The sequence below is a fragment of the Lolium perenne genome, chromosome 1 (genome assembly GCF_019359855.2).
Source record: "Lolium perenne isolate Kyuss_39 chromosome 1, Kyuss_2.0, whole genome shotgun sequence".
Lineage (NCBI taxonomy): Eukaryota > Viridiplantae > Streptophyta > Magnoliopsida > Poales > Poaceae > Lolium > Lolium perenne.
In genome coordinates, this window is record NC_067244.2 from 129,274,069 (window position 1) to 129,283,846 (window position 9,778).

A 9,778-nucleotide genomic window follows, 5' to 3' on the forward strand; every position below is an offset into this window, starting at 1 on the left:
ATATAGCAAAGACTTTTCATGAATAGTACTTCAAGACAAGCATCAATAAGTCTTGCATAAGAGTTAACTCATAAAGCAATAATTCATAGTAAAAGCATTGAAGCAACACAAAGGAAGATTAAGTTTCAGCGGTTGCTTTCAACTTGTAACATGTATATCTCATGGATATTGTCAACATAGAGTAATATAATAAGTGCAATATGCAAGTATGTAGGAATCAATGCACAGTTCACACAAGTGTTTGCTTCTTGAGGTGGAGAGAAATAGGTGAACTGACTCAACAATAAAAGTAAAAGAATGGTCCTCCATAGAGGAAAAGCATCGATTGCTATATTTGTGCTAGAGCTTTGATTTTGAAAACATGAAACAATTTTGTCAACGGTAGGAATAAAGCATATGAGTTATGTAAATTATATCTTACAAGTTGCAAGCCTCATGCATAGTATACTAATAGTGCCCGCACCTTGTCCTAATTAGCTTGGACTACCGGATCATCGCAATACACATGTTTTAACCAAGTGTCACAATGGGGTACCTCCATGCCGCCTGTACAAAGGTCTAAGGAGAAAGCTCGCATTTTGGATTTCTCGCTTTTGATTATTCTCAACTTAGACATCCATACCGGGACAACATGGACAACAGATAATGGACTCCTCTTTAATGCATAAGCATGTGGCAACAATTATTATTCTCATATGAGATTGAGGATATATGTCCAAAACTGAAACTTCCACCATGAATCATGGCTTTAGTTAGCGGCCCAATGTTCTTCTCTAACAATATGCATGCTCTAACCATAAGGTGGTAGATCTCCCTTACTTCAGACAAGACGAACATGCATAGCAACTCACATGATATTCAACAAAGAGTAGTTGATGGCGTCCCCAGGAACATGGTTATCGCACAACAAGCAACTTAATAAGAGATAAAGTGCATAAGTACATATTCAATATCACAATAGTTTTTAAGCTATTTGTCCCATGAGCTATATATTGTAAAGGTGGAGAATAGAAATTTAAAGGTAGCACTCAAGCAATTTACTTTGGAATGGCGGAGAAATACCATGTAGTAGGTAGGTATGGTGGACACAAATGGCATAGTGGTTGGCTCAAGGATTTTGGATGCATGAGAAGTATTCCCTCTCGATACAAGGTTTAGGCTAGCAAGGTTATTTGAAACAAACACAAGGATGAAGCGGCGCAGAAAAACTCACATAAAAGACATATTGAAAACATTATAAAACTCTACACCGTCTTCCTTGTTGTTCAAACTCAATACTAGAAATTATCTAGACCTTAGAGAGACCAAATATGCAAACCAAATTTTAGCATGCTCTAGGTGTTTCTTCATTAATGGGTGCAAAGTATATGATGCAAGAGCTTAAACATGAGCACAACAACTGCCAAGTATCACATTATCCAAGACATTATAGCAATTACTACATGTATCATTTTCCAATTCCAACCATATAACAATTTAACGAAGAAGAAACTTCGCCATGAATATTATGAGTAGAGACTAAGGACATATTTGTCCATATGCTACAGCGGAGCGTGTCTCTCTCCCACACAATGAATGCTAGGATCCATTTTATTCAAACAAAACAAAAAACAAAAACAAACCGACGCTCCAAGCAAAGCACATAAGATGTGATGGAATAAAAATATAGTTTCAGGGGAGGAACCTGATAATGTTGTCGATGAAGAAGGGGATGCCTTGGGCATCCCCAAGCTTAGACGCTTGAGTCTTCTTAGAATATGCAGGGGTGAACCACCGGGGCATCCCCAAGCTTAGAGCTTTCACTCTCCTTGATCATGTTGTATCATCTCCCTCTCTTGATCCTTGAAAACTTCCTCCACACCAAACTTAGAACAACTCATTAGAGGGTTAGTGCACAATCAAAATATACATGTTCAGAGGTGACACAATCATTCTTAACACTTCTGGACATTGCATAAAGCTACTGGACATTAATGGATCAAAGAAATTCATCCAACATAGCAAAAGAGGCAATGCGAAATAAAAGGCAGAATCTGTCAAAACAGAACAGTTCGTATTGAAGAATTTTATCGAGGCACCAGACTTGCTCAAATGAAAATTCCCAAATTGAATGAAAGTTGCGTACATATCTGAGGATCACTCACGTAAATTGGCATAATTTTCTTAGTTACCTACAGAGAAAACAGCCCAGATTCGTGACAGCAAAGAAATCTGTTTCTGTGCAGTAATCCAAATCTAGTATGAACTTTACTATCAACGACTTTACTTGGCACAACAAAACACTAAACTAAGATAAGGAGAGGTTGCTACAGTAGTAAACAACTTCCAAGACACAAAATAAAAACAAAGTACTGTAGTAAAAACCATGGGTTGTCTCCCATAAGCGCTTTTCTTTAACGCCTTTCAGCTAGGCGCAGAAAGTGTGTATCAAGTATTATCAAGAGACGAAGTGTCAACATCATAATTTGTTCTAATAATAGAATCAAAAGGTAACTTCATTCTCTTTCTAGGGAAGTGTTCCATACCTTTCTTGAGAGGAAATTGATATTTTATATTACCTTCCTTCATATCAATGATAGCACCAATAGTTCGAAGAAAAGGTCTTCCCAATATAATGGGACAAGATGCATTGCATTCAATATCCAAGACAACAAAATCAACGGGGACAAGGTTATTGTTAACGGTAATGCGAACATTATCAACTTTCCCCAAAGGTTTCTTTGTAGAATGATCAGCAAGATTAACATCCAAATAACAATTTTTCAGCGGTGGCAAGTCAAGCATATTATAGATTTTCTTAGGCATAACAGAAATACTTGCACCAAGATCACATAAAGCATTACAATCAAAATCTTTGATCTTCATCTTAATGATGGGCTCCCAACCATCCTCTAGCTTTCTAGGAATAGAGGCTTCGCGTTCTAGTTTCTCTTCTCTAGCTTTTATGAGAGCATTTGTAATATGTTGCGTGAAAGCCAAATTTATAGCACTAGCATTAGGACTTTTAGCAAATTTTTGTAAGAACTTTATAACTTCAGAGATGTGGCAATCATCAAAATCTAAATCATTATGAGCTACAGCAATGGGATCATCATCCCCAATGTTGGAAAAAATTTCAGCAGTTATATCACTAGCAATTTCAGCAGTTTTAGCAGTTTCAGGCAGTTTCTCGCGCTTTGCATTAGAAGTGGAAACATTGCTAACACCAATTATTTTATTATTAATAGTAGTAGGTGCAGCAACATGTGAAGAATCAACATTACTTGTGGTGGTAATAGTCCAAACTTTAGCTACATTCTTCTCTTTAGCTAGTTTTTCATTTTCTTCACTATCCCACCTAGCACGCAATTCGGCCATTAATCTTATATTCTCATTAATTCTAACTTGGATGGCATTTGCTGTAGTAACAATTTTATTATGATGATTTTCATTAGGCATAACTTTCGATTTCAAAAGATCAACATCAGAGGCAAGACTATCGACTTTAGAAGCGAGAATATCAATTTTATTGAGTTTTTCCTCAACAGATTTGTTAAAGGCAGTTTGTGTACTAATAAATTCTTTAAGCATGGCTTCAAGTCCAGGGGGTGTGTTCCTATTATTGTTGTAAGAATTCCCATAAGAATTACCATAGCCGTTGCCATTATTATAAGGATATGGCCTATAGTTGTTACTAGAATTGTTCCGGTAAGCATTGTTGTTGAAATTATTATTTTTAATGAAGTTGACATCAACATGTTATTCTTGTGCAACCAATGAAGCTAACGGAACATTATTAGGATCGACATTTGTCCTATCATTCACAAGCATAGACATAATAGCATCAATCTTATCACTCAAGGAAGAGGTTTCTTCGACAGAATTTACCTTCTTACCTTGTGGAGCTCTTTCCGTGTGCCATTCAGAGTAATTGATCATCATATTATCGAGAAGCTTTGTTGCTTCACCAAGAGTGATGGACATAAAGGTACCTCCAGCAGCTGAATCCAATAGGTTTCGCGAAGAAAAATTTAGTCCTGCATAGAAGGTTTGGATGATCATCCAAGTAGTCAGTCCATGTGTTGGGCAATTTTTAACCAGAGATTTCATTCTTTCCCATGCTTGTGCAACATGCTCAGTATCCAATTGTTTAAAATTCATTATGCTACTTCTCAAAGATATAATTTTAGCAGGGGGATAATATCTACCAATAAAAGCATCCTTGCATTTAGTCCAGGAATCAATACTATTCTTAGGCAGAGATAGCAACCAATCTTTAGCTCTTCCTCTTAATGAGAAAGGAAACAACTTCAATTTAATAATATCACCATCTACATCCTTATACTTTTGCATTTCACATAGTTCAACAAAATTGTTAAGATGGGCAGCAGCATCATCAGAACTAACACCAGAAAATTGCTCTCGCATAACAAGATTCAGTAAAGCAGGTTTAATTTCAAAGAATTCTGCTGTAGTAGCAGGTGGAGCAATAGGTGTGCATAAGAAATCATCATTATTTGTGGTTGTGAAGTCACACAACTTAGTATTTTCAGGGGTGGCCATTTTAGCAGTAGTAAATAAAGCAAACTAGATAAAGTAAATGCAAGTAACTAATTTTTTTGTGTTTTTGATATAGCAAACGAGATAGCAAATAAAGTAAAACTAGCAACTAATTTTTTTTTGTATTTTGATTTAGTGCAGCAAACAAAGTAGTAAATAAAATAAAGCAAGACAAAAACAAAGTAAAGAGATTGGGAAGTGGAGACTCCCCTTGCAGCGTGTCTTGATCTCCCCGGCAACGGCGCCAGAAATTTGCTTGATGCGTGTAGTTGACACGTCCGTTGGGAACCCCAAGAGGAAGGTGTGATGCGCACAGCGGCAAGTTTCCCTCAGTAAGAAACCAAGGTTTAATCGAACCAGTAGGAGTCAAGAAGCACGTGAAGGTTGATGGCGGCGGGATGTAGTGCGGCGCAACACCAGGGATTTCGGCGCCAACGTGGAACCTGCACAACACAAACCAAGTACTTTGCCCCAACGAAACAGCGAGGTTGTCAATCTCACCGGCTTGCTGTAACAAAGGATTAGATGTATAGTGTGGATGATGATTGTTTGCAGAAAATAGTAGAACAGTATTGCAGTAGATTGTATTTCAGTATAGAGAATTGGACCGGGGTCCACAGTTCACTAGAGGTGTCTCTCCCATAAGATAAACAGCATGTTGGGTGAACAAATTACAGTTGGGCAATTGACAAATAGAGAGGGCATGACCATGCACATACATATTATGATGAGTACTGTGAGATTTAATTGGGCATTACGACAAAGTACATAGACCGCTATCCAGCATGCATCTATGCCTAAAAAGTCCACCTTCAGGTTATCATCCGAACCCCCTCCAGTATTAAGTTGCTAACAACAGACAATTGCATTAAGTATTGCGCGTAATGTAATCAGTGACTACATCCTCGAACATAGCACCAATGTTTTATCCCTAGTGGCAACAGCACATCCATAATCTTAGAGGTTCTTGTCACCCCTCCAGATTCACGGAGGCATGAACCCACTATCGAGCATAAATACTCCCTCTTGGAGTTACTAGCATCAACTTGGCCAGAGCATCTACTAATAACGGAGAGCATGCAAGATCATAAACAACACATAGACATAACTTTGATAATCAACATAACAAGTATTCTCTATTCATCGGATCCCAACAAACGCAATATATAGAATTACAGATAGATGATCTTGATCATGTTCGGCAGCTCACAAGACCCGACAATTAAGCACAATGGGGAGAAGACAACCATCTAGCTACTGCTATGGACCCATAGTCCAGGGGTAGACTACTCACACATCACTCCGGAGGTGACCATGGCGGCGTAGAGTCCTCCGGGAGATGATTCCCCTCTCCGGCAGGGTGCCGGAGGCGATCTCCTGAATCCCCCGAGATGGGATTGGTGGCGGCGGCGTCTCTGGAAGGTTTTCCGTATCGTGGCTCTCGGTACTGGGGGTTTCGCGACAGAGGCTTTAAGTAGGCGGAAGGGCAGGTCAGGGGGCCACACGAGGGGCCCACACTTTAGGTCGGCGCGGCCAAGGCCTGGGCCGCGCCGCCCTAGGGTGTGGCCACCTCGTGGCCCCACTTCGTCTCCTCTTCGGTCTTCTGGAAGCTTCGTGGCAAAATAGGACCCTGGGCGTTGATTTCGTTCAATTCCGAGAATATTTCCTTACTAGGATTTCTGAAACCAAAAACAGCAGAAAACAAAGAATCGGCACTTCGGCATCTTGTTAATAGGTTAGTTCCAGAAAATGCACGAATATGACATAAAGTGTGCATAAAACATGTAGATATCATCAATAGTGTGGCATGGAACATAAGAAATTATCGATACGTCGGAGACGTATCACCGTGCCTACAGTATTTTAATCCTGCTGTTTACTATAATTACTACTGCTGTCTCTGTTACTCTGCTGCTGTTATTTCACTACTACTACTGCTATAAAACTGTTACTACTGATAAACTCTTGCGAGCAAGTCTGTTTCCAGGTGCAGCTGAATTGACAACTCCGCTGTTAAGGCTTTCAAGTATTCTTTGTCTCCCCTTGTGTCGAATCAATAAATTGGGATTTACTTCCCGCGAAGACTGCTGCGATCCCCTATACTTGTGGGTTATCAAGACTGTTTTCTGGCGCCGTTGCCGGGGAACATAGCTTTATTTGGAAGTTAACTTGGATTGATATTGTTCGCTGCAAATTCTCCATCATGGGTAAACCTCGCGATCCTAAAGTCGCCATATTACCATCCACTACAAGAAAAGGTACAACTCTGAGTACCTCTGCTACACTTGATTCACCATCTGTGATAAGTCAACTTGTTTCACCGCCGCAAGCTTCACTTGCTGGTACTTCTGCTGAATCTGAAAATTCTCATAATATTGATAATGTTTCTGCTGAGCTTGATGATAGTGGTTCATTGGGATCCTTTCTAGATGCTACAATTGCTAGGTCTAGACAAATTGAAAATACGGAAACTCCTAATGCTACTACACCTGTTAATTCACCTGAACTTGATTATTCTAGTGATGATCCTGATGAAGATTATGTGGAGCTTAATGATGATTTTATTAATAGATGCAATGCTACTGCTGATGCAAGAAAAATTAAAAAGTTTCTCGCACAATATACTGTTAGACATAAGCTATCTCCTGATCCTAAATTTGCCACATCTCCTATATGCATTAAGGATAAAGATTATGATTTTTCTCTTGATCTATCTCATATAGCTATTGTAGAGAAAGCACCCTTTTGTGGTACTGAAAAAGAAAGTGCTGTAGAACACATGATTGAACTTTCTTCTATGAGTAGCTTGTTTTCTGATGATGTCAAGATGCGTACTTACTTTGTCGCTAAATTTTTTCCTTTCTCATTAAAGGATGATGCTAAAACTTGGTATAATAATTTGCCTCTTGGTTCTATTAAAAATCCAACTGATTTGCGTGATGTTTTCTTTCGAAAATACTTTCCTGCTAGTGCTCAACATATTGCTTTACAAAAAATTTATAGATTTGACCAGGGAGATGAAGAGAAATTGCCTGAGGCTTGGGCAAGATTTTTTTCTCTTATCAGAGCTCGACCTGGACATGATTTAGAAAAGAATGATCTACTTGATATATTTTATAGTGGACTAACCATTGAGTCTAGAGCATATTTGGATAGTTGTGCTGGTTGTGTTTTCAGGAAAGAACTCCGCATTTAAGCTGAAGAATTATTGGCTAAAATAGGCAGGAATCATGATGATTGGACTACACCTGAACCAACTCCAACGCCAATATTGAAGAAGAGGGGTTTAATTAAATTGAATGATGAAGATATGAGGGAAGCCAAGAAGTCTCTCAAGGAGAAAGGTATTAAATCCGAAGATGTGAAGAATCTACCTCCCATAGAAGATATATGTGAGATAATTCCCCCTTCATCCATGATTGAGGTAAACTCCCTTCAACGCTTTACTAGGGAAGATATTCCGTATTCGAAACCTCCTGCTCAATGCTTAGATGAGTTTGATAATTATATTGTTAAGCAAGAAAATTTTAATATGAGAGTAGAGAATCATCTAATGGAAAATTCTCAAGCTATTAGCAATTTGCATGATATTGTGGAGAGAACCTCCAATGATGTTAAGATGCTTGTTAAACATTTTCAAATGGTTCAAACTCAAATTGATCAACTCACTAAAGTTCAAAATGACTTGTTAAAAAATAATTCTAAAGAGAAACATGCTTATGAAGTAACAACTAGAGGTGGTGTCTCTACCCAGGATCCTCTATATCCTGAAGGGCATCCCAAAAGAATTGAACAAGATTCTCAACGCATTGAACCCAGTGCTCCTTCTAAGAAAAAGAAGAAGAAACATAAAAATGTTGTAGAATCCTCTGAACCTGTTAATGATCCTAATAGTATTTCTATTTCCGATGCTGAAACTGAAAGTGGTAATGAACATGATAACAATAATGATAATGATAAGAATGATGCTTCTGATAAAGAAGAGGTTGAAGATGAACCTGACAAGCATGCTAAAAATAAAAAGTATACTAAAGAAGATTTTATTGCTAAGAAACATGGTAATGAAAGAGAACCTTGTGTGCAAAAGCAAATGCCTTTTCCTGCTAAGAAACTAAAATCAAAGGAAGAAGAACACTATAATAAATTTTGCGATTGGATGAAACCTTTATTCTTGCAAATCCCTTTGACTGATGCTATTAAATTGCCTCCTTATTCAAAGTATATGAAAGATATTGTTACTAATAAAAGGAAAATCCCCAATGAGGAGATTTCCACTATGCTAGCTAATTACTCTTTCAATGGCAAAGTTCCAAAGAAGTTGGACGACCCAGGTATACCTACTATTCCTTGTTCTATTAAGAATAATTATGTTAAAACTGCTCTATGTGACTTGGGAGCCGGTGTTAGTGTTATGCCCTTTTCTCTTTATAAGATACTTTATTTAGATAAGTTGATACCTACTGATATATCTTTGCAAATGGCTGATAAATCTACTGCTATTCCTGTTGGTATATGTGAGGATGTTCCTGTTCAAGTTACTAATAACTGTTTGATATTAACTGATTTTGTTGTGTTGGAAATGCCTGAAGATGATAATATGTCTATTATTCTTGGGAGACCTTTTCTTAACACCGCAGGGGCTGTTATTGATTGCAATAAAGGAAAGGTTACTTTCAATGTGTCAACACCCGGATTTTTAAGTCCAGATGCCTGTTATGCCATACATCGCAATCCCAGGAATATTGTTGTTGCGAGACATAACAGTTGAATATCATAAGTCATCATTCATTACATACCATAGTCGTCTTACAAATCAAGATCACATGATCCAATATTACACAAATAGTTGACCTATTGATCAACGGACACAAAGTTCATAGTTTCATAGCGGAAGCGTAAATGGAAGGGACTCTCTAGTCCACAGGCCAATGTCTGACGTCAGAAGATTCCCTAGTTGTCGTAGGCGTCCTGCTGGTCGTCGTCTTGATAGTTCTGCTCTTCTTCATAGTCTGGCCATTTGAATAGCCAGGGACACAGCCGTGAGTACTTTAAAGTACTCGCAAACTAATACTAATGTAAGTACTAACAATTCTAGTAAGGGGGTGCTAAGCTCTAGTTTATTTTGCATAAAGCCAATTTTAGTTCACAAACCTTTTAGTAAACAACTCTTCATGTACTAACTAACTCAAGTGGGAACATTAGTGTTATTCCCACAACTCTGTTGTGATTCAAAGTCAAT